The sequence below is a fragment of the Amborella trichopoda genome, chromosome 1 (genome assembly GCF_054954075.1).
Source record: "Amborella trichopoda isolate Santa Cruz 75 chromosome 1, AtrichopodaSantaCruz75HAP2 v2.0, whole genome shotgun sequence".
NCBI classification, from domain to species: Eukaryota; Viridiplantae; Streptophyta; class Magnoliopsida; order Amborellales; family Amborellaceae; genus Amborella; species Amborella trichopoda.
In genome coordinates this window covers 22,613,111-22,637,902 of record NC_142336.1, presented here as the reverse complement: position 1 = coordinate 22,637,902, position 24,792 = coordinate 22,613,111, and the positions used below count along the sequence as shown (strand labels likewise).

Here is a 24,792-nt window from a genome sequence, read left to right as displayed (position 1 = left end):
CCACAAGTTGACCCAACCAAATTCCTCCCTCTAGGTTTCTCGGACCACAAACATAGCAAAAGGGGAATTATTGCAACATTATTCATTGAGCCACATCCACAAAGTCCTGCCATTTGAGGAACTTGTTTGATGAACCATGAGATCAAACGAGAGGACTGGCCATGCAATGAACCCACCTATTAACAGGAGGCTAATAGCAAGGCCGGCAACTTCAATTGAACTGAGCTCACTGCAAGTCAAAACACTTTTTGAAATTTTGAAAAGTCTGTTGTATAGAAAGCTCAATTTTGTATACAATAAAGAATAGATATACATGTAATGGCTGAATTTCGTATTTGATAAAAACATATATACATGTAATTCTTTTTTGCATTTATGAAAACAGATTTACAGATTTCAATAAAAAAACTCACAGCATGAAAGAGCACACTGCAGTAGATACTGAGCAATTGCTTCCACCCCAACTTGGGATTCCTAGGCCGACCTGCCACCTTTGCCAAGTATAGGTACAACCATGATTTTCCAAGTATAGGTGCAACCATGATAAACAAAGTTTGAGTCACAGGTGGTGCTACCACCTTAACGTCAATCCCATTCCTAAGATTGAACTATGTAGCGTGTATGGACATCTCTTTCTGACTTCTCTCCCGTAACATCAAACATGAAATCTCAAAAATTGATGGTAAGCAAGAAGAACCCAACATTACACTTGCATAGTTTCAACTCCATCCACTTCACCAGGAACCTCATTGAACATGAACTGGTTCTGATACTCCACTAGGTACTGGGTCGATCTCTTCACATCAAGGAAAAGTTGGTAAACCTACTGATATCTTCCATCTCCACGAGCTTTCCCTTACGTTTTTGGAAAGCGAGTGCAGCAACTGCTATCAAGTGAATAGCATACCTTAGAGAAGTCTCTACCCCAATCTTTGTCAAAAGGACCTTTGCATCCTCCGACATTTCCACATCTTCCACGTCACACCTAATATCGAGAATTTTTCGAATCTCTTCTTCAGTGTAAGGTTGGGCGGAGATGATTAGGAGTCGATCGAGAAGGTCTATCAGGATTCCATGCGGGGACTTGTAGTTTGTGCCTCGAATTCTCGTAATGCCTCGGTTTGTGGCCACCACCAAGATAGGGGCCATCTCGTTTTCTAATGCCCGGTTGAGGAAAGAGAAACACTCAATGTCAAGCATATGGACTTCATCAATGAAGAGGACCCCTAGCACAATCTCAGCTTTGCCTTCCTCTCTCCACTCTGCCACTTCAGTGTGAATTTGTTCCCTGACCTCTGCTCGGATCTCACCTGTGTCCCCAGTGAAGAGAGCAAGAAATCCTTGTGTCCTGAAAATCAGGCTTTCTTTTCAATATACTTGAGGGGGGAAGAGAGGGGGGAAGAATAGAAGGATACTAGGAATTGACCAATAATCTACAAGTAAAATGATATCCAATGACCAATGTTCAATCATGAATAGATATCCAATTAAATAAATTATTAGATACATCTTAAACCATACCATGTATAGAACAGGTAAATTACAAAATAGTTGAACATACACTGACTTGCCAACCATTTATGGTATAAACATTCCGTAGAGAGCCTTTCAAATCACACTTGATGAGTCTCAAGTTATATGATAGTCAAGAAACACAGGTCAAACCAAAGACCTGGGGCATCAGCTATTTATAAAATCCGTTACCACGCTTTGAATGTGTGCACATTATTCTTTGAATGATACCCTTGTTCAGTTTCAGAAGATTACTTGTCACCTTGTTCATCTAACCTGGAATCCAAACGCCTTCAAGCATTCTTCCCAGGCCTCCACAAAAGTAAAAAAGAACATCTCACTACAAGAGATGCAAAACCTACAAAAGCATCCTAATGCTTCATTCTAGAAGAAAGAGAAATGCTTGGGCCCCCTAAGGAAGAATGATCTCTGCAACCTGTCATGTCAGACCAAGTCGAATAGTGAAATCATTTTGGAGGCATTTGCATCAGTTCCGCAACCGAGTGGGTCCCAATTAATGCTGCCTCACAGTGTTTGTAGCTAGGGGTTCACATCCCTTGGATATCTACTTCTTTCAGTGTTTGTAGCTTTTTATTGCTTATAAATGTATAAAATTCTTAACCAGTCAAAAACAAGTTACCCACTTCCAAGACATCTAAAAAAGAGATCCCCAGCAAAATCGCACCAAGTACGTTCCACAAAACTAGAGGAGCTAATTGCAGGATAATGACAATATTTACTGAAAAACATGTCCCTCAACCTGAGAAACAAGCATTTGACTCATTTATTCAAAAGTGAACTATTATTGGAACAAAGTGATGACAAAGAGGGAGATAAGAGATAAAAAACATGGACATTGCACACAATTGGGAAGGCCTTGTCCAGCAGCTTACCCATGAACAAAGAAAGAATACTAACAAACTCATTCTTCACAAGCTGAATGTAACATAAGCATATCAAACCATAGTATTGGTATAACATGGCCAAATGACATATTTTGAATAAGTCTAGCCATACTATCGTATACACTCGAAGCTTGTAACCTCTCACAGATCAAATGAACATAAGTCAAGCAACAACCATATGTTGAGTAAACTCTAGGCAAACAATGGGGCTTTTAAGATGATTTGAAGAAAGCTTTTCAGTAATTTCAGCCATTCAAACCCAAATTTCAAACAAAATAATGATCCAGATATCATAAAAGATATCAAAGGATAATATGGATGCATCCAAGTAGTGATGAACATACAAATATGCAATACTTGAAAATACTATTGCTATACCTCTGAATGGTTATCGGCAAATCTCATCAAATTCTTTACCGATAAAAGCTCCTTAAGACTACAAAGTACAACCCAACAGACATGGAAATGCTAACCAAAAAAAAGAAAGCAATGCATATCATACAGTTATGGAGTGATCAATGACAAGTCCCTATGGATGCTTCTCAAGTATGGCAAAAACAAAAAATGAAAGAATAGGAAGAGAAATTCTCAATGATAAGTAAAATGTTTTTCAAAATTCTCATGGTTCTTTTGCTAGAACAGCAGAGAAAACAGAGGTACAGCGAAGTCATTTTCAATTCAAAAAATTGATTATTTCAATTATACCAAACCAAATTAGAATATGGCCATAATGATCCCAATGTCTTGAAATCCCTACCTCACTTTGTTGTTCCGCTTGAACTCGAAATCAAAATCTGATTGCACAATGCAGAAAAAAATCCAATAGTGATGACAGATGAAAGATCGTAAACTTAGGTGACAAGACACAACCAACTTCAAAAAAGTACCAAAGCAAGATAACCAAGACAAGTCACTCGAATCCCACTAATTTCAAACCAATTGCTAATGAAGATGACAAAAAAAAGGAAGAAGAAAACTTGGTTGAGCAAATCCAGCCAACTTCAAGACAATATCGAAGTTTCAATGCATTTACAGATTGTCCCTCTACTGAGTCAAACTATCAAACAGACAATATGCATAACCCAGAATACCCCAATCTGAAAAATTAAACCTGAAGTGAAGTATCTGCAAATATAGCAAAGAACTTCAAAGTTCAAACAGATTTCCAAACAGAGAACAAGATCACTACACATCACTACACACTCATCGATCGCATTTTCAGGCATTATTGAGTTCTACTCCTAATTTCGGTGAAAATCCAACAGCATTTTCCAATGCTTGCAGCAATTTTGGTCCCAAATTTGTCAAAATTCACCTGATATTAGGTGGAGAATTTCAACAAGTATAAATTCACATGAACTCCAAACCAAATTAGAAAAGCATTATTTGGATTAGAAATTAGTAACACTTAAAAACTCGCACTTTTTCTTTTCAAGTTCTTCAACTAAATTCAGCAACTCTACCTTGCCTTGAATGCAATCCATTTCCTCCAAGGATGAGTGCACCAATGAACCAAAAACAACACTTACTCTCATTTCCAATATGTGCAGTACTAGGGAAAAAAAAAAACAGCTTATATATTCCATTCATCAACAAATTTCCTGCCATTTTGGGGGTTTTTGAGAGAACCTGATAACTGATACAAAACCCTAGAGCACTGGTAAAAAAAATCCCCAATGGCAATAATCTGTAATAGTTTAAACATACATAATCAAGCAACATTCACAATTCATGCATCCATATATAACCATGTACAACACCAGCCAATTCAACAATAACCTGTAATAGTTTAAACATACATAATTGAAAATGCAAGCACTAGGAAATCAGCCCATTCAAACACACATGCACAATGCAAGCAGTAAGAAATCAGTCCATTCAACAATCACCTGTAATAACTTGAGCACTACTTACATTCACCACTGATGTTCAACAATAACCTGTAATAATTGAAACATACATATTTGAAAATGCAATTGAATGAACACGACAGCTCAACAATAACCTGTAATAGTTTAAACATACATAATTGAAATCAATAAAAAGTCAGTTTAACACAAATATACTTTGCAAGATAATAAATGGGCCAAATAACTTCTAGCGACTTAGGTAGGACTCCCACAACTGCGTCGCCATGGCATCTCGCAGACTAGCACCATCATCATGATCAGCTTGCCCTTGAGTCAATTGCGAGAAACCATTATCTCCATCAATTACCAGTTCACTCTCAACCCTCCTACGAAAGCGCAGCTCTCTTCTGCTATCGGCTCCTCGTGTCATCATGATGTAGTTGTGCAATATTGCACATGCAATAACTACATCAACATGTGTTCGTAAAAGATACTGCATTTGATTCCTAAGTACAGGAAATCTGGCCTTCCAAAGCCCAAATGTCCTCTCCACCACATTTCTAAGTGTCAAATGCCGCTTGTTGAATAACTCCTTGTGATTTTGAGGAGCTCGTGGGCCTGAAATAAATTCGTTTAGATGGTAACAGGACTCTTCGATATGGTCCTATGAAACCATGCTTAGTAGGATAGCCACCATCTACAAGGTAGTATTTTCCGGTTCCATGTTTGTGCAATGAGTATATTATAAAGCCAGATATTACGCTACCAAATATTGTACAAACCGAAGGAACGAAAAATAATGTAATGGAGTTAACCTCAGGCACTGCAAGCCTACTGTGTCCATTACTAATTGCATCATATAGGACTTTAGAATCTGATGTGGATCCTTCCCAACCTGAAGTACATAATGGAAGCGCACGTTGAAACCAACCGCAGCCATAACATTCTGGCTTAGAAAACCTTTTTTGTTTCGGAAACGATTATGCAATCGAGTACGAACTCGAGCAGGGATATGAATCCCATCAATATCCCATCAATAGCTCCGACACAATCCTATTAAGACAAACAAACAATCATTACTTATATATTAATAAGATGTGGATGTGAGAAGGACAATGTGGAATACTTGACACTCGCATACCTTGAAATATGGGTAAAAGCGTAGTGTATCACCAGCAATGTGGGCAGGTGTTTCATTGCTTGGTGGTTGCAGGAACAAGGATTCCAATTCTAAGATCGCTTTTAAAACTCTATTGAAGAAGCAACTTATGGTTTGCCTTGAATGTTGGAACCGTTCCTGGACCACTCTATTCCGCTGATCGTGTGTGATAGTGCTTAAAAATATGGCTACTTGTTCATCAATTGCCAAATATATTGTATCTATAATGTTTGTCCTCTCCTTTAACAAATTACATAAACTGATAAAAGCACTTTTCTCCATGCGTAACCTGTCGAAGCACTTACGAGGGTGTCCTGACAGCAAGTATTGGACATAATTGGCCCCAGTAAAAATTGAAGTATGAACACGCCCCCTCCTCATTTGGGTAGTGATATACCAATATGCAATGCAACACGTTGTATATGCAGCACATAATATTACCACCAACCGACGCCGTTGGGGATCCATAACTACAAATGAAAGAAGCCATCCACAACAGTAAAGCAAACCACGAAGCAATATTTGACATTAAAATGAAAGAAGCTATCCACATACAAATGAAAGAAGCCATCTCTTTCATCATCCATAAAGCAAACCATCATACAAATGAAAGAAACCATAATCCATAAAGCAAACCATGAAGCAATCTTTGACATTAAAATGAAAGAAGTCATCCACATACAAATGAAAGAAACCATCTCTTTCATCATCCATAAAGCAAACAATCATACAAATGCAAGAAACCATAATCCATAAACCAAACCATGAAGCAATCTTTGACATTAAAATGAAAGAAGTCATCCACACACAAATGAAAGAAGCCATCTCTTTCATCATCCATAAAGCAAACCATCATACAAATGAAAGAAGTCATCATCTATAAAGCAAACCATGAAGCAATATTTGACATTAAAATAACATAAGCCATTCACATACAAATGAAAGAAGCAGTCTTTGATGTTAAAATTAAACACAGTCAATCAAAACTCTATTGGAGGCGTTTAATCTCTTCATCCAAGTAAGCCTTTTGCATCCTTGGATCCTCCAAGTTTAGTAACATCTCCGCCTTTATAGAATCTTGGAAGATCCTTGCCGCCGTTAAAAGGACAATATCACCAACTTCGCATGCTTTCCACATGTCTTCAACAATTTTACAGGCATCTCTCCTAGCCTTAAACGGACCATCCAACACAGGAGTACTGTTGTTACCTGCGGTATCACATGCCAGCATCTCAATGCTATAGGCCATCTTTGTCATGGCTAAAGTCATGAACTCAATGTGGGCGGCTTGCTTTGATCAGCGTTGTGCTCCCATGCCGTCGTCTTTTTGATCTAGATGATACGTGCTCATTAGATGAGGATGAGCTAGATTCATCCAGGACTTCTAATGGGGGGTTATCAGAGAATGCACTGTTGGGCCTTTCTGGCTCAATTCTGATGCCACCCCCAATAGATATGTACGTCCCATTTGCCGTTCCTCCCTCATAGATTTTACTTAACAGCGAATACTCAGGTAAAGTCTTGTTTGGTATTTGTTTGCCCATTCATTCTCGTGCATATAGAAGACCATAAATTATTTTTATCGATATTTGTATTGAAACATAGTCAACATTTTAAAAGTCTATGCAAAGGAGTAATTACATAATGCTAGGAAGTCATTCTAAACAGCAGCCTATCCTCCTACTTTCATCCCATTCGAAACCAGAGATATTCTTAAGTTTTTTTATATCATTGTACATGGTTCTAAAGAACTTATGTTTGCTTTTCAGCCTAGTTACATTGTTTCTTGACCCAAACTTAATCGTCATGGCATCTACCATTTGTTTCCCTGCGCCTTTTCTAAAGCCCCCCCTGCCCCGTACCCCTAGTCTCCTTCTCCATTAGTTCAATGACGTAATCCTCTTCTGATTGTGTCCATTGAGAGCTTCTCTTGCCTCCCATATTCTCATTCGTCGGGCTTGATGATGTGCATGGGTCCATCCTATTGAATACCACACATCCATTGCAAAGCAATTTCAAAAAAAAAAATAGCAAAGCAATTTCAATAAATACTTGGAACAAATGAAACCATTGAGTGAAGAAAGTGAAAATGTTGGTAATTCATGCATTTTTTATTTGTATAAAAAGAAATAAAACCCACATTATAGTTGTGTATCATAGAAAAAATATATCAGATTTCACGAACCCACATCATAGTTGTATATCAAAGCAATTTCAAAAAAAAAAAAAATAGCAAAGCAATTTCAATAAAATACTTGGAACAAATGAAACCATTGAGCGAAGAAAATGAAAATGTTGGTAATTCATGCATTTCTTGTTTACGTGAGTCAACGCTTGGTATCAAGCTGAGTCATCTTGGTATATGAACCTACAAGGTTTTATACGATTCCATGAGCCTAAAAAAATTAACATAAAAGATTCATACTTGGCCAAGACCACCCAATCCAAATTGACTTTGTAGTAGCAGAGACATGAAAATTGGACCAAAACCTTAACAAACTAATAGTATCAACTTCAAAGGAAAATGAAAATCCAATGAAGGGCAGGAAGCAAATAAAAAATACCTATAGTAGCACAAAAAAAATACCTAAAGCAAACCATCATACCTATAGTTGGACTCACATTCATGAAATTTTGGGGATGACGAAATTTCTTTAAACCAAATCAAACAAAAATACCTATAGTTGCATGTACAATTATTGATATGCACAAGGAAAAAGACACTATTCAATAGAATAAAAAAGGCTGCTGCTTGAGGGAAAAATACATGACAATTTTTCTTATTAAAGAAACATGAGTAGAAGAGGAGAGTTCACCATAGAATTATAAAGCCTAAGATCCCTCAACTCCTAAGATGAGAAATTATCTACTGAAAAATCAAAATTTACATGTAAATTTTAATCAAATGTTTTTAATTGATTCCTTGTGGACTATTACAGACCAATATAACTTTTTCTTTTTTTAGTTAAAATGATACTTTAACATGATACTGATTTTTTGTTTTGTTTATAAAGTTTTCATATGGGTTGTATGAAAACTTTACCAATTTAGAATTGTATGATAAAAAGAGTTGAAAACCAACTCTCAAGTGAAAATGCCCCAAAAAACCAAACAGAATCCCTAACTACATTAAACAACCAAATAAGCCCTAATATCATTCAAATGGTCAGGATCTACGCACTAAAGTCGACATAAACTCCGAATGTGATAAAACAACGGTCTGAAAATGGTAAACAAACCACAAAAAAAAAGACGGAATTTAACCAAAACTTCAAGAAACATGAAAACCCCACAAAAATGTACTTTAGATACAAAACAAGGTAATATATACTCATTGCAATCACCATTAGCAGAGACTTCATTGAATAAAACAAATTTTAAACTTTTAATACATGATCCAATTAATACATCCACAGATTTCAGCTATCAACAAAAACACATACACAAAGCTAGAAAGTGGGAACCTTTCCACATAACAATCGATATATATTACACAGAATCACCCCATAAAATGGACAAAATAAAATAAATCTTAATTTTCATCTAAACCACATTGTTACACAATAGAAGAGGCACACATAAAAAGCATAAAAATTAACTCATATACTGTAAACCCAATTCAACTTTTACAAAGAAAACGGATGACACAATGCATTAAAAGAAAAAATCAGAAACAACCAAAAGCAGCATAGCAACATGTAGAAGAGACATAAATCAAAAGCAAAAAAAATACAAAATTTGAGACAAACAAAAACAAAAAATCATAAACCCAGCATTTCATATGATCTAGTTTGTGACTTTGATCAAAATTATAATTTATTTCCAACAAAGGAAAAAAAGCATCACAATAGAGCATAATGCAAACTACGGGATACCTGATTGTTGCAAATTAACTAATATACAGTAAACCCAAATTCACATTTGGCATAAAAACAACACCCAGAAAAGAAAAACAGACAGAAAATGAAAAAAAAACAAGTAACAACAAAAAACACCAAAACATGAAACAAAATGAAAATTCGGGAACTAACAAATACAGTGTGTGTAGAGAGAGAGAGAGAGAGAGAGAGAGAGAGAGAGAGAGAAAGAGAGAGAACAGACAAGTACATGATTAAAGGTCTGATTTAGGGGTTTGATGGTGAGTGAGAGAGAGAGAGAGAGAGAGAGAGAGAGAGATTGGAATTTGAGACTGAGTTGAAACTCACAACAGAGAGTTTTAAGTTCAGGGAGAGACGGTTTTACTGTAGAACAGTCAATGGCGGCTGCCGGTTACAGCTCTATGTATACAAATTCAAAGAAGAACAATACCTAAACAAAAAACAAAAAAACTACCAAATCGCCAGATAAAAAAAAAGGAGAAGCCTACCTGAAATGGAAGGAAAGCAAAGAGATAAGGGCTAGATGTTGTTGCGGCAGGAAGATTTTAACCGAGCGCGAATGAGCTGAGAAGAGAAGAGTGCTGGGTGCTCCTTCCTGTACCAACGAAGAGAGTTTTGAGTTCAGGGATAGAGGCTGATCAGCGAAGAAAGGGTGCTCAGCGAAGAGCTGCGAAGAGAGGGTGCTCAACGGCAAAGATGACAAGATGGGAACGAGGGTGCTCAGCTGCGAAGATGGCAAGATGGGAACGAGGGTGCTCAGCGGCGAAGATGGGAATGAAGAGGGCTTGGGTTATCGGGGGCTGAAGTGAAGCTCAAGTTCTTATTTCGGGGTTTTGAAGTCCAAAACCTAACTTCTTATTTCAAGTTCCGACCTCTGGGTCGGAACCTTTTTTACACGGGATAATAGGAAGATGAACAGTAGTGTGGAGTTCTCCTTTTAAAGTTCCTTGTTTTTATCAAACACAAAAACTTTAACAGTAATAGGTGAAGTTCCTTCTTCCTCTTCTAACTTCCTGTTATCAAACACTCCCGAAGGGGTTCGCTTGGTTCATGTGCATCAGTTTGCATATGTAAAATAAACAGTTTACTGTGCAATAGTTTTCCAATCTTGCTTTTTTCCATGTTTGGTCCATGTACCTGGAATTCCTGTACACCAATCTCTTTTGTTCGGTAATCCATTCGTAAACTATCCCCCGATCTCTCTCTCTCTCTCAAACCCATTTTCTCTTTTTAGAAATCTAAACTCTATTTCTCTTTCTAAAAACCCGATCTCTCTTTCCCTCTCTAATACCTAATTTCTCTCTCTAAAAACCAATCTTTCTCTCTAAAAACCCATTTTCTTTATCTAGAAACCCAATCTCTATTTCTCTATCTAAAAATCTATTTTTTAAAAAAATCCAATTTCTCTTTAGAAATCCAATCTCTTTTTCTCTCTCTAAAAACTCAATCGATCTCTCTCTCTAAAACTCAATCTCTCATTCTCTCTCTAAAAACCCGTGTTTTCTCTTTAAAAACTCAATTTTTCTCTCTAAAAACCTATTTTCTCTCTCTAAAAACCTAATCTCTCATTCTCTCTCTAAAAACCCATTCTCTCTAAAAATCCATTCTCTCTAAAAACTCTTTCTCTTTAAAACCTCAATCTCTCTTTCTCTCTCTAAAACCCATTCTCTTGAAACCTAATCTCTCTCTAAAAATCACTCTCTCTAAAAACCCAATCTTTTTCTCTCTAAAAACTCATTTGCTCGCAATCTCTCATTCTCTCTCTAAAAACCCATTCTCCTTGAGAAGTCAATCTCTTTAAAAACCCTCTCTAAGAACTAGCTTCAAAAGAGAGAGAGAGAATGAGATGACGGAGGGAAGAGAAAGAGACGGCGGATGGAAGAGAAAAAGATTTCTTTCTTTTTCTTCTGTTTTTGGTTTTGCTCCCCACCTTTTGGGGTGAAGATGTCTTTTCAAACCATTTGCTCCTTGTGGTGGCAGAAACTTTCCAATGGAACAAGTTTTCATCGGCTTAACGCACAAACCAAACGTCGTGTAACTGTATGTTTCATATGAAAATTGTCTCATGCGTTTGCATATGAACCAAATGAGCCCGAAGGAAAAAGCCCACTAATTTGGTTTGAGAAACTAGGTGGCAAGCCCATATTAGTCCCCACAAGCAAGAAATCAGAGAGAGATCCTATCCAACAAAAGAGAGTTTCTTCATATGAATGGCTGGAGAAAGTGTTTGGAATGTGGACTGACCCATCATTCAGTCAAGAGCAGAAGGCTGTTGAAGCACCAAGGAATCCAATACCAGTACATAGATCTTTCTATCAAAAGCCACTCACTTTTACACTGCAACCCGGTTTACAAGAAGGTCCCCTTCCTCTTACATGGCCAAATGCAGTGGCTTAGAATATATACAAAAGAAACTTGGCCACAAAAACCCCACCTTGGCCAAACATCCTCATGAGAGAGCAGTGCCTTGGATTTGGGCCAAATTCTGAGATGATAAGAGAACCCTTCTTCCCTTGCTAATCACTATAGCATTTTCTAGTTTTTCAAAGTTCAGATTTAGAAAGTTTCTGGCAAAGCATCTGGAGAGGATGAACAGTAGAGATTAAAAATGACCAGGTGGATGACTACTCTCTGCCGGCTGTCTTGAAGAAAGAACGGCAGATGCCCTACAATGTCGTGTACATACATTAGTGGTGTAAGGCTACTCGTCTAAATGTATGAGGAGAAACAAATAATGTTCCATTTCGTCACAGTAAGAGCAATGACCATAAGGTCAGTCACTGTTCGATCTATATGTTGGATGATGATGGAGGGATATAGGATTTCGTCAATGAGAAGGTTAGTGGGACATACACAGTCCTCTCCATCAATATCCAACCCACTGGCGAGACACGAGAAAACCTCACGGTCATGCTGTTATGATGACCTAGATCATTATAATTATACAGATCCATATAGTAGTAACTGGGCAAATATACATTACACCACTAACAACAGGAAAATTAAACATAACTCTCAGTAATGCACAAACCCAAGTAAAAGTGATAGCTTCAATCTGTCAGTAGGAACAGACTGGTCGATGCTACCATATGTGCTTTTCTGCTGGATAGATTCCAGTGTCAGAATCTACAAATAAAAATGTCCATTCTGCATACCCTATGCCATACCATTCATGTATGAAATGTTTCTCCATAGTACCTCTCTCACTCTGGCCAGTGCAAATGCATAAACATTCTATGATACATACTTTCCTCTTTCCATTGTCATCAATTGGCAAACGACACAAATTTCATGCAAATTAAGGCTGTACCAGACAACAATGTGTGACCAATGAACCTCTATGTGAACATACTACATTCTAAAATACTACATTCTATCTCATACTTCTCTTTTCTTTTTGGGTTTTAGAGATGCTTCCTCTCCTATGGAGAATGTCATACTCAGAGCGAGATGAACAAGAGAAGGTTGTCCAAGAATTGCTCTAGCACCTTTCAAGTTTGGAAGAAGGCCTAGAGGGGAAGTTCTTCAGAGGCAACATTATTGTACTTTCCGATATTCTTCAGCATTGGGTTTCATGTTGGCCTCAAGTTCTCACAGAGTTTGGGAGTATTAAAGTTCATCGAGCCTGGGGATTTTCCTCGGCTTCAAGTATGTACCAGTGATTTGTTGGATGTTCCATTAATTGGAGAGAACCTACCACCTTTTGATCCGATGCTCACTAGCTTTCATTCGCAATGACAGGCTGGGCTCGCTGCCAAGAACAAGTCTTGAGAGAGTCTTTTCTTTTGGATGACTGTTGAGCTGTAAATAAACAAATTTGAACCGTAAGATCGGGTGATTGGGTATACGATAGCATGGTATAGGTGTTTGCCTTAACAAGTAGGCTCTCTCTTTCTAATAGGTCATCGCATGCCTTTATATTACTTGAGAAATACATGTACTTGCTTAAGAGAATTGATGAAGGAAGGCCATAATCCACATCATGCAAAACAAACAAACAAACAAAAAATGACATCATGGATGTCGCTTTCTACCAATAGAAATGGCATACCTCCTCATCAGGTGAAAAGCATAACACTGAAATCCGTCCAGTGACAGCCTTACTATAACAAACTTGGAAGTCCTGGTGGCCCACTGGCATCGACAACCTTCGTCATTGTCATGTTCCAAATACAAAAAGACTTCGCTCCATATACTCCAAAAATTTACTTTTTCATAACTTATCAAACCAAAATACATTTACAACAATAACAACAATTCGATGCAAGACACATATAATTGTGCATGTTATAAAGTACAAGGGAAGAAAAGAAAGCAATTTTTTCAAGGGAAAGTATAAAATAAAACCATTTACATTTGATATAGGGAGGTCACAATTACCCTCAGACATTGGACATCAAATCAGGTGGTTGAATTGAGTGCCATTGACTAGCTCAAAAGTCTCAAAGAAAACATTTTAAACTTTGTGACGCACCCCATGCCATTAGAGTTTACAATCGACTGCTAGGGATGATTGTGACGTCCTTATACCAAAGTTGAATGGTCTCATAGTATACAATCCCTTTTCCAATTAGTAGCTACCACGTGAGTGAAATAGATGTATGCCACTGGAAAGATTTGCCAATTGTATCTTTGCAAGTCATACTTGAATAGTGAAGCTGTGTATATCACCAAGGGCATGTCCAACTGATAATTGTGTATACGTCATGTAAGGCAAACATTGGAATTACATGGACCACTTCTCTAAGGGCAGGCATTGAACTCAGAAGGCAACCTTTGCCCAGTACAGAATTCCCATGGGCCACATGGTCTGTAAAATGAAGTTAACTTGTCAAATGCCAAAAGTTATTAATAAAAACAAAAAACGACAACTTCAAGCCTTCCTTATACCTTAAATGAGAACACTGTGGGCAACACAAAGATTTGAAGCGAAGATCCACCTAACTTTATAGAGAAGATAGAATAAACTTGGTTAAAACTCTTCAGATATTGCTCAAAATTAATTGATGAATCCAAGTCCACATTCTCCAATTAAAATATGCATTAAATCTCATTATCCAATTGATTTTTCAGCATTAACTATTTTGCATCTTCCAAGGCTCATGGTATTATGGTTTGCATTATCCAGTAAGAAAGAATTAGCTCAAAATCCATAAAGTAAAATGTGAATATGCTTGCCAAAGACAGTCTGGCACTAGAATAAGCCTACTCCATTCAAATCTATACTGACACTTCCACGGAACTCTATTTCTACGAATAAAGAAGCCAGTCACTTGCTCCTGCACTCTCCAGTGACCTGCTAATCACCACTAAATTTGTGACCTGCTAATCACCACCTAGCATGCAGTTCGAGAAATTTCATTACATTATTCATGTTGGATTGAATCAGAGTGGGTATAACGCCTCTTTCAACGTACTAATGTGTTGTTTTACAACCAGTTTACGTTGATGACATGCTGTCGAGGGTGACCACGAGGGTATAGATCACTACCAACATCTCCTAGAGAGGAAGTTTGAAATGAAGGATCAAGGTGTAATGACATTTCTTACAACTTGAAGTTCTTAGGCCTTAAAATGGATATTTTATAAGCCAATAAGATATGAAAAAGGTTATCCTTGCACTTGCTAATCTCACTGCCAATAAGGCCGTTCATTCAAAGATGATGGAAATGTATTAGAAAGCAGTACTATTATGTTTATTTGACATCATATGTCATTGACATCACCCAAAAAGTGCATGTTCTTAGCCTATCGTGCATGCACATCACTGGTTCAAATGATTATTTGGTATTTTAAGGGCATGTTTGGTAGATCACGCTTCTCTCCCTTATCATCCCAAATTGAGTTTCAAGATGCCAATTGTGCTGGACATTATTTACTATTGTGGAAAGTGTAAGAAACAACATACCGTTTAAATCCAGTATCAAATCAGGGTATCTGAGATGCCTTAGTAAGGTTATTTGGTTACAAGGGTTACAAAGATACAAATTTCTCATTCCAACTCCAACTCCAATTTGATATTCCACTTTCGGTCCAGGTTTCCTTTAATTCAGTTTTTCGTGGAAGCACAAAAACAATTAGGGAAATAGCCACTTAACCAAAGAAATTTGCTCATGAACATATGCATCTTTCTTATAAATACCTGTCCGCAGACAAAGCCACTCTCAAATCTTGGTCAACAAACTGATGTTCATGAATAAAGAACATCAGTGTGAGAAAAGCATGTTGGTAGTCACAGAGAAATAGTGTCATTTTACTTGGATTTCCATCTATTTCTGCAGTACATGGCTTTATGTACTCTTATCTCTTTATCCATGGGCATCAGAGGAGAGGAGTGCAGAACCCCAGAGAAGTGAAGCATAGTTCCTCACGAACTGATGCATCTTCACATGTCCCACTTTCTCTGCACAAACTTCTTCTTTTTGTAGATGTCGTAACACCCAAACCTATAGATGTTCATTTTGAAGAAGAGAATCCAAAATTAGTGTTGTGGAGAAGGTTTACAATCATGTTTAATAGTTTACGTATAAGGAAAAAGGATGGCATTTGGAAAAGGAATTTAAGGTTTCACACTCTGGCTAGTTGGCCTGTTGGAAAGAACACCTTAAGAGGCCCGAAACACGTGACTTCTCTCCTTGTCCATTTTATGACTGTGGTGAAAACCGAAGGAACCTTCCTTGAAGTGCATCAAAAACTAGGTCCATTGAGGGTTCCCCACGGTGGTGGTCTGCAGAAGTGAATCATTGTAATTTTGGGATGCTACTATTGTTTTACGATGCAGCAGAGGAACAAGTTCTGGCAATGAAACAGTATCTCATACAAGCTTGTAATTTTTGGATGCTACTATTGTTTTATGATGCAGCAGAGGGACAAGTTCTGGTAATGAAATAGTATCTCATACAAGCTTCGACTAACGTACTTCCATGTTAAGTAATCACAATGGAAGCAACAGAATTTTACATGCAATGCATATCACACATGCATGTGTTCAAAAAGCACATATTCTTCAAAGTGAAGCATGTTCTTCAGCTTTCACAACATGTAGAAGAAACAAGGATCTATTAAAATTTAAATGGAAAACATGACAAGAATAAATGCATATACAATCAAGAATCAAGTAAATCATTGAGCACTAGAAACAATTCACCAAGGATGTCATGGATATGGTTGACGAAACATGATTAATTTTCAGGAGACAAGACAAATCATAATTAGTCTTAGACAAAAGATTAAAAAACAAAAACAAAAACAAAAACTGCATGCCATACATAAAAGGGAAAACCGCAAAATAAATGTTCTATGTCTGATATCAATGACATGTATTTTCACTCTGTTCTTATTAAAGAAAGCCAAAAGGTTCCATGCTCCAATGGGAGAATATTCTGCATTTATTTCATCAGGGAAAACCCAACCTAGGAGTATTTTTAGGACCCCAAATTTTGGGGATGTAAAGTCTTCAACCTATAGACTAACCTCAAGAGAAAAAAAAAGAAATTCCACTATATGCATGAAAATAAAACACATCAAGATTGAATAGAGACCATCCAATTGTTTTAGGGTGGGGTCCAAGTGTTTAGAGAACTCAAAATCCAAAGTTTTTATTTTGAAATAAATCAAATAAGGATACTTCGGTGTTTCCCTAATTTTGAGACCAAAAAATCCTCCCAAGTCTTCCTGTGAGGAGTAAATGCAGAGTATGCTCTAGCAGGAACATAGTACATGTGCTTTTAAAGTATTGCCAACAAGAAGTTGTAAACGTTACCAAGGTAGAGAGCCAAGGTTTTCAAAGCACCACATAAAACAAAGTCACAAGTGAAACTAAATAAATAATGAACCAGAAGTAGTAGTCCAAATTTGGCTCTCAATTACATTCACAAACCCAAGCATATCGGCCATTGCTAAGCTTGGAAGAAGAACTCCAATCAACTCTTCTGGTTTACTAGCTCAGTTGGTAAAAAGAAAATTGACTTGGCGCTATACTCAGGATCCACTATTGCGTCCGTTTCTAAATTCATAGGTTATTCCGACTCTATGGAGGAAGAGGCAACCGCGCTACTTGAGGGTGTCAAGCTCCTTCCTCCCTTCACATTCGAGTCCCTCACCATTGAGGAGACTCCGAGAACATTATTGCTTGGGCCTCCAAATATTCTCCCCAACACTGGGTCTGTAACAATCCTAAACTTTCAAAAAAAAAAAAAAAAAAAAAAAAAAAGGAGACAATAAACTTTTAATAAGTGATGGTCCATATGAGCATGATGGTCCTTAAGGACCATCACTATTTTCAAAAGCTTTTGACTTAAGCTTTTCTTATCTTATAACGTGGCTTGTAGTTTCTCTTACGTGTTGGCCCTTGACAATCCACTATGACGTGTAAGTAAATTAAATGTGCCACCTTCCTATGGTATAATCATGAGATGCGTCTTTTTAACTGAAACTTTTATCACTGAGCTCTTGTGCATACTGATTCCATAAGATCTATTGTAAACGGGCGGCCTTTTAGTGCCCCAACCAACAAACACAAAAAGCATCAATTTCGTGAGTGATTATAAGTAAGTGACATCGTCTTCTTGAAAAATAGTCTGTTTTTAATAAATAGTGATATTTCCGTCCAGGATCTTTATTTTATCAGTTTTATGTGTAAGTGACCTCAATGTCTCGAAAAATAATCCATTCTTTTTAAAAATAAAATGAAATAATTATTTCTGCTTATTATCATGAATTTTAGGTGCGATAAATTTTATGCGCACACGACCTCATTATCTTGAAAAATAATCTTTTTAATAAAAATTGTGATATTTTATCTATGTTAGAAATTTTAAATGCTGTAAATTCTTAGAAAAATAAATTTATTTATTTTTCTTGGCTATTGTTAGAAAATTTTAGATACTATCAAATTATTAGAAATAAATGTGATATTTCTGCTTTTAGTAAAATTGTGATATTTCTTTCTACTGTTTTGAATATTTAGACATTGTAAAATTCATGTGCAAATGATTGCCTTATTATTGACATTTTTGCAATTGATTATAGTATTGTTGTGAAATGTTTATTTGTGGTTTGATATCCCATAAATTGTGATAATTCCGTATTCTTGAATTTCTATAAGAGTTTTTCTATACATATTAAATTGGCAATTATGCTAGAATGCCTTTACAAACTGCTACCTTTCTAAATTTGAGCCCAAAATATTTGATTGGTTATTTTTGAAATGTTATAGAGAGTGACTGTTATTAATAGTTTAAGTGAAATTCATATTAATGATTTCAGTGATATGTTGAGTACATGATATTGCTGCTTTCGAATGTTTAAAGAGATTTAGAAATAATTTAAGTATACAAGTGGACTCATCCGGTTCGCCGGTGAGGTATAAGTGGACCTATCTGGGACGCCGGTAGGGATTACGTGGACTCATCCGGTACGCCGGTGAGGTATAAGTGGACCTGCAGGGATTAAGTGGACCTATCTAGGACGCCGATAGGGATTAAGTGGACCCATCAGGACGCTGATGGGGTATATAGGTGACCTACTTGGGACGTCAGTAGGGTATTTTGTGAAATCCTTTGAATTATGCACTGTTGTTAAAAGTGTTATAAGCATTTCAATTACTCGGATTATACTTAATTATGCATTTATTGAAAGTGAAACTGTTGATGCATTTCTGTTAATAGATCTCATTTTGGAAAATATTGATATCTTTCAATCATGATTATTTGTAGGATTATGATGATCACTTATTGAGTAGCCAAACTCATCAAACTATGGTAAACATTTTTTCAGGATAACTGCGGATTCATTTTGAGTGCTAGTCAAGATCAACCTTGGAAGATACTGTTGTTGTGCTAGCTTTCTTTATTTACTTTGTACGACCTCACCACTGTAAATTTGTCCTATCAATAGATGTATATATGTTTTGTCTGTCACATCTCAGGAATAACAGTATTGTCAATTCTTGAGGTGTGACAATTATGGTATCAGAGCAATAGGTTTAAGATTCTTAGGAAATTTAAAAAGAATGTACTTAAAATCACATTTATTGTGTGTACAGACCGGGATAAAGTCCAGATCCAGAATAGCTGAAGCCAATATGGAAGGAATTCACAAAGCCTTGGAAATATGGTTGCTCTAATGTAACATCAGATAGAAAACAACAATCCACCCAGGCAGTCAGTTACAAGAAATGGTGGGAGTAATATCAAACAATTTAAGAAATTAAACCCACCTTCTTTTAAGGGTGTTGTAAACCCACTGGAAGCCGAGGGATGGATTATGCAATTGGAAAAAATATTCGAGGTTATGGAATGTCCTGATGATAGGAAGGTGGCCTTGGCAGTTTTTATGTTAGAAGGTGAAGCGCAACACTGGTGGCGAATGGCAAAAGGAGTATTGGTCAAAGAAAATAAAACCTTGACTTGGAAAGTATTTCTAGAGGCATTTAATGAAAAGTATTTCCCAGATTTTATTCGAGACCAAAAAGAAATGGAATTTCTAGAATTAATCCAAGGAAATAGGACAGTAGCACAGTACGAGGCCAAGTTTACTGAATTGGCCAGGTTTGCACCACATATGATTAACAATGAGGCAAGAAAGGTGAAGAAATTTGAAAGGGGTCTCAAGCCAGCTATTAAAAGCAGAATATCAGTCTTGAAGTTAAGAACTTATGCTGAAATAGTGGATCGTGCCCAAATTGTCGAAAAAGATTTTGAAGATTACCAAAAGACGAAAAATCAGAACAGTCATGTTAGACCTACATCAGCTAATCGACAACAATTTGAAAGGCCAAACAAGAAGCCAAGGCCCTCGCCATTTCAAAACCCAATAGAGCCATGTAGAAAATGTGGGAAAAATCATGGATCCAGCCCTTGTTATTGGAATACCGGAGCCTGTTTTAAATGTGGAAAATTGGGACACCAGATTAGACAATGTCCTAGCTTACAGACACAACAGCTTCCAAAGCAGGGAGAGATAGCTCCAAAGCCTCTGATGAAGGGAAGAATATTTGCGATTACCGAGCAAGACGCTCAGGCCTCAAAATCAGTGATCCAAGGTACTCTTACAATCTTCCAAAAAGTAGCTCATGTTTTGATTGATCCTAGATCTACTCATTCATTTGTGTCACAACACTTTGCATGCCACTTAAAGGTAGAACCAGAACAATTAGAATACATTCTAGAGGTAGCCACACCGATGGAAATTTCAATTAACACCAATATAGTGTACAAATCAATGTGTAATAAAGATAGAAGAAAAGGAACTGTTGGTTGATTTAGTACTCCTGGAAATTCAAGATTTTGATGTAATCTTAGGCATGGATTGGCTTTCTGCATACCATGCAAGTATTGATTGTTATAACAAAATTGTTACCTTTAGTATTCCGAATCAATCAGTATTTTACTTCAATGGTGTCAAAGAAGACTCCCCATCATATTTAATCTCTTGTATTCGAGCTAATCGCCTCCTTCGAAAAGGGTGTCAAGGCTTTCTTGCCTATATCAAAGAAGATAAGAAAGAAGAAATAAATTTGGATACCACTCCGGTTATCCGAGAATTTCCCGACGTTTTTCCAGAAGAATTGCCAAGATTACCGCCTGACAGGGAAATTGAATTCTCCATTGAATTATTGCCAGGGGTAGCACCAATTTCTAAGGCACCTTACAGAATGGCTCCTGCAGAACTTAAGGAACTGAAACAACAATTAGAAGAATTATTAGATAAAGGTTTTATCAGGCGCAGTGTGTCACCTTGGGGTGCTACAGTACGGTTTGTCAAAAAGAGAGATGGGACAATGAGATTGTGTATTAATTATAAACAGTTGAACCAAGTGACAGTGAAAAATAAGTATCCATTACCTAGAATTGATGATTTATTTGATCAATTACAAGGATCACAAGTGTTTTCAAAAATTGATCTTAAATCTGGATACCATCAGCTTAAGATTAAAAGTGAAGATGTACTCAAGACAGCTTTCAGAACAAGGTATGGCCATTATGAATTTTTAGTCATGCCTTTTGGATTAACCAATGCACCGGCTGCATTTATGGATTTGATGAATCGGATCTTTAAGCCCTTTTTGGATAAATTTATTGTGGTATTCATCGATGATATTTTAATTTATTCCAAGAATCAGAAGGAACATGAGCAGTATGTAAGAATGGTATTGCAAATATTAAGAGAAAGGAAATTGTATGCCAAACTTAGTAAATGTGAATTTTGGCTTGAACAAGTGACATTTTTAGGACATGTCATATCAAAAGAAGGTCTATCAGTTGATCCTTCAAAGGTTGAAGCCGTTGTTAATTAAAAACAACCAAGTAATGTGACTGAAGTTTGAAGCTTTTTGGATTGACAGGATATTACAAAAAATTTGTAGAAGGATTTTCTCGAGTCGCAATCCCATTGACTCGATTGACACAGAAAAATGTCAAATTTGAGTGGAAAAGTGAATGTGAGGAGAGTTTTCAAGAACTAAAAGTTCGATTAACTTCAGCACCTATTTTAACTATTCCTGAGGGGAATGGGGGATTTGTGATTTATAGTGATGCTTCACATAAAGGTTTGGGCTGTGTATTAATGCAATATGGGAAAGTAGTGGCATATGCATCCAGACAGTTGAAAGAATATGAGAAAAAATATCCAATTCATGATTTGGAGCTAGCTGCAATAGTATTCGCTTTGAAAATATGGAGGCATTATCTATATGGTGAGCAATTCGTAATATACACGGATCATAAGAGTTTGAAATACCTTTTCTCTCAGAAGGATTTAAATATGCGGCAAATAAGATGGATGGATTTCTTAAAAGATTATGATTGTACAATCCATTATCATTCAGGAAAAGCTAACATTGGGGCCGACGCTCTAAGTAGAAAATCTACGGGAGTCTTAGCTCATCTAATGATCCAAAAAATGTGATTGTTAGAGGAAATAGTGGATTGGCATCCAACTCCGTCCATTAATAGTGTGGTAAGTATGACTGCCAACATTAAGGCGGAACCCTAATTAATCCAACAGATTCGATTGGCACAAAAGAAAGACCCTCAGCTTATAACAATTATAGAAGAGGTGAAGCAAGGAAAGAGAGATGAATTCTCTATATGTAGTGAGGATTTGCTAAGAATCAAAGGTCGGGTTTGTGTCTCGAATGATAAGAGTGTAAAGAAAGCTATCTTAGAAGAAGCACATCATTCTCGTTATACGATACATCCCGGAAGTATTAAAATATATCAGGACCTGAAGAAAACCTTTTGGTGGAATAATATGAAAAAAGAGGTAGCACTATTTGTCTCTAAGTGCCTAACATGCCAGCAAGTAAAAGCTGAACATCAAAGGCCCGTTGGGTTGTTGCAGCCTTTACCCGTGCCAGAATGGAAGTGGGAGCACATCTCTATGGATTTTGTCTCTGGTTTGCCTAGAACAAATTCAGGACATGATAGCATTTGGGTCATTGTGGACCGGTTGACCAAAGCTGCCCACTTTCTACCGATTCGCACGACGTACACTTTGGATCGACTGGCTCAGTTGTACATTAAGGAAATAGTGCGGTTGCATGGAGTTCCTGTCAGTATTGTATCGGACAGGGATACTCGGTTTACTTCTAAATTTTGGGCTAGACTACAGTCAGCCATGGGGACGAGACTCGCCTTTAATACTGCCTTTCACCCCCAAACTGATGGACAATCGGAGAGGACCATCCAAACCTTGGAAGATATGCTGAGGGCCTGTGTTATTGACCTTACAGGAAGCCGGGATGACCATTTACCCCTGATTGAGTTTGCTTATAATAATAGCTTCCAAGCCAGTATTCAGATGGCACCATATGAAGGCCTGTATGGAAGGAAATGCAGGTCACCCATATGTTGGGACGAGGTTGGTGAAAGAAAGCTTTTGGGGCCAGAAATTGTCCAGATAACCACAGATAAAATAGCATTAATTCGTGAAAGGCTCAAGACAGCTCAGTGTCGGCAAAAGAGTTATGCCGATAACCGAAAGAGAGATCTTGAATTTGAGGAAGGTGATCGAGTTTTCCTAAAAATCTCACCAATAAAGGGCATTATGAGATTCGACAAGAAAGGAAAGTTGAGCCCACGTTACATCGGACCATTTGAAATCCTGGAAAGAATCGGAGGTGTCGCTTATAGACTTGCCTTACCACCCGAATTGGCAAACGTCCATAATGTCTTTCATGTATCTTCACTACGAAAATATCAGCCCGACCCAACCCATATCTTGAAATATGAACCTTTACCGATCAGGAAGGACCTATCCTTCATTGAACAGCCAATTTTGATACTGGATAGAAAGGTGCAAGTGTTGCATAACAAGGAGATTCCTTTGGTCCGTGTATTATGGCAGTACCATTCAATAGAAGAGTCGACTTGGGAACGAGAAGACGATATCAGAGAAAAATATCCCTATCTTTTTCAGTAATCAGGTACATAAATTTAGAGGACTAACTTTCTTTAAGGAGGGAAGAATGTAACAATCCTAAACTTTCAAAAAAAAAAAAAAAAAAAAGGGGGACAATAAACTTTTAATAAGTGATGGTCTATATGAGCATGATGGTCCTTAGGGACCATCACTATTTTCAAAAGCTTTTGACTTAAGCTTTTCTTATCTTATAACGTGGCTTGTAGTTTCTCTTACGTGTTGGCCCTTGACAATCCACTATGACGTGTAAGTAAATTAAATGTGCCACCTTCCTATGGTATAACCATGAGATGCGCCTTTTTAACTGAAACTTTTATCACTGAGCTCTTGTGCATACTGATTCCATAAGATCTACTGTAAACGGGCGGCCTTTTAGTGCCCCAACCAACATACACAAAAAGCATCAATTTCGTGAGTGATTATAAGTAAGTGACATCGTCTTCCTGAAAAATAGTCTGCTTTTAATAAATAGTGATATTTCCGTCCAAGATCTTTATTTTATCAGTTTTATGTGTAAGTGACCTCATTGTCTCGAAAAATAATCCATTCTTTTTAAAAATAAAATGAAATAATTATTTCTGCTTATTATCATGAATTTTAGGTGCGATAAATTTTATGCGCACACGACCTCATTATCTTGAAAAATAATCTTTTTAATAAAAATTGTGATATTTTATCTATGTTAGAAATTTTAAATGCTGTAAATTCTTAGAAAAATAAATTTATTTATTTTTCTTGGCTATTGTTAGAAAATTTTAGATACTATCAAATTATTAGAAATAAATGTGATATTTCTGCTTTTAGTAAAATTGTGATATTTCTTTCTACTGTTTTGAATATTTAGACATTGTAAAATTCATGTGCAAATGATTGCCTTATTATTGACATTTTTGCAATTGATTATAGTATTGTTGTGAAATGTTTATTTGTGGATTGATATCCCATAAATTGTGATAATTCCGTACTCTTGAATTTCTATAAGAGTTTTTCTATACATATTAAATTGGCAATTATGCTAGAATGCCTTTACAAACTGCTACCTTTCTAAATTTGAGCCTAAAATA

General features: G+C 36.8%; 2 long non-coding RNA genes and 1 pseudogene across 3 annotated transcripts; 1 reads left to right on the top strand and 2 right to left on the bottom strand.

The window, feature by feature from the left end:
• Window positions 1-556: 556 nt before the first annotated feature.
• On the bottom strand, window positions 557-15,464 carry LOC110007706 (uncharacterized; annotated as a pseudogene). Its single transcript, XR_016045692.1, has 5 exons — window positions 15,447-15,464; window positions 14,195-14,244; window positions 13,356-14,114; window positions 12,793-13,105; window positions 557-1,348 (listed from the first exon to the last, which is right to left on the bottom strand). The product of XR_016045692.1 is annotated as an uncharacterized LOC110007706 (transcript).
• Window positions 4,308-5,198, bottom strand: LOC105420989 (uncharacterized). The gene is made up of 2 exons (XR_016045693.1): window positions 5,083-5,198; window positions 4,308-4,885 (listed from the first exon to the last, which is right to left on the bottom strand). It is a non-coding gene; the product is annotated as an uncharacterized LOC105420989 (long non-coding RNA).
• On the top strand, window positions 11,520-13,256 carry LOC148783746 (uncharacterized). Its single transcript, XR_016045696.1, has 2 exons — window positions 11,520-12,142; window positions 12,713-13,256. It is a non-coding gene; the product is annotated as an uncharacterized LOC148783746 (long non-coding RNA).
• Window positions 15,465-24,792: the final 9,328 nt, after the last annotated feature.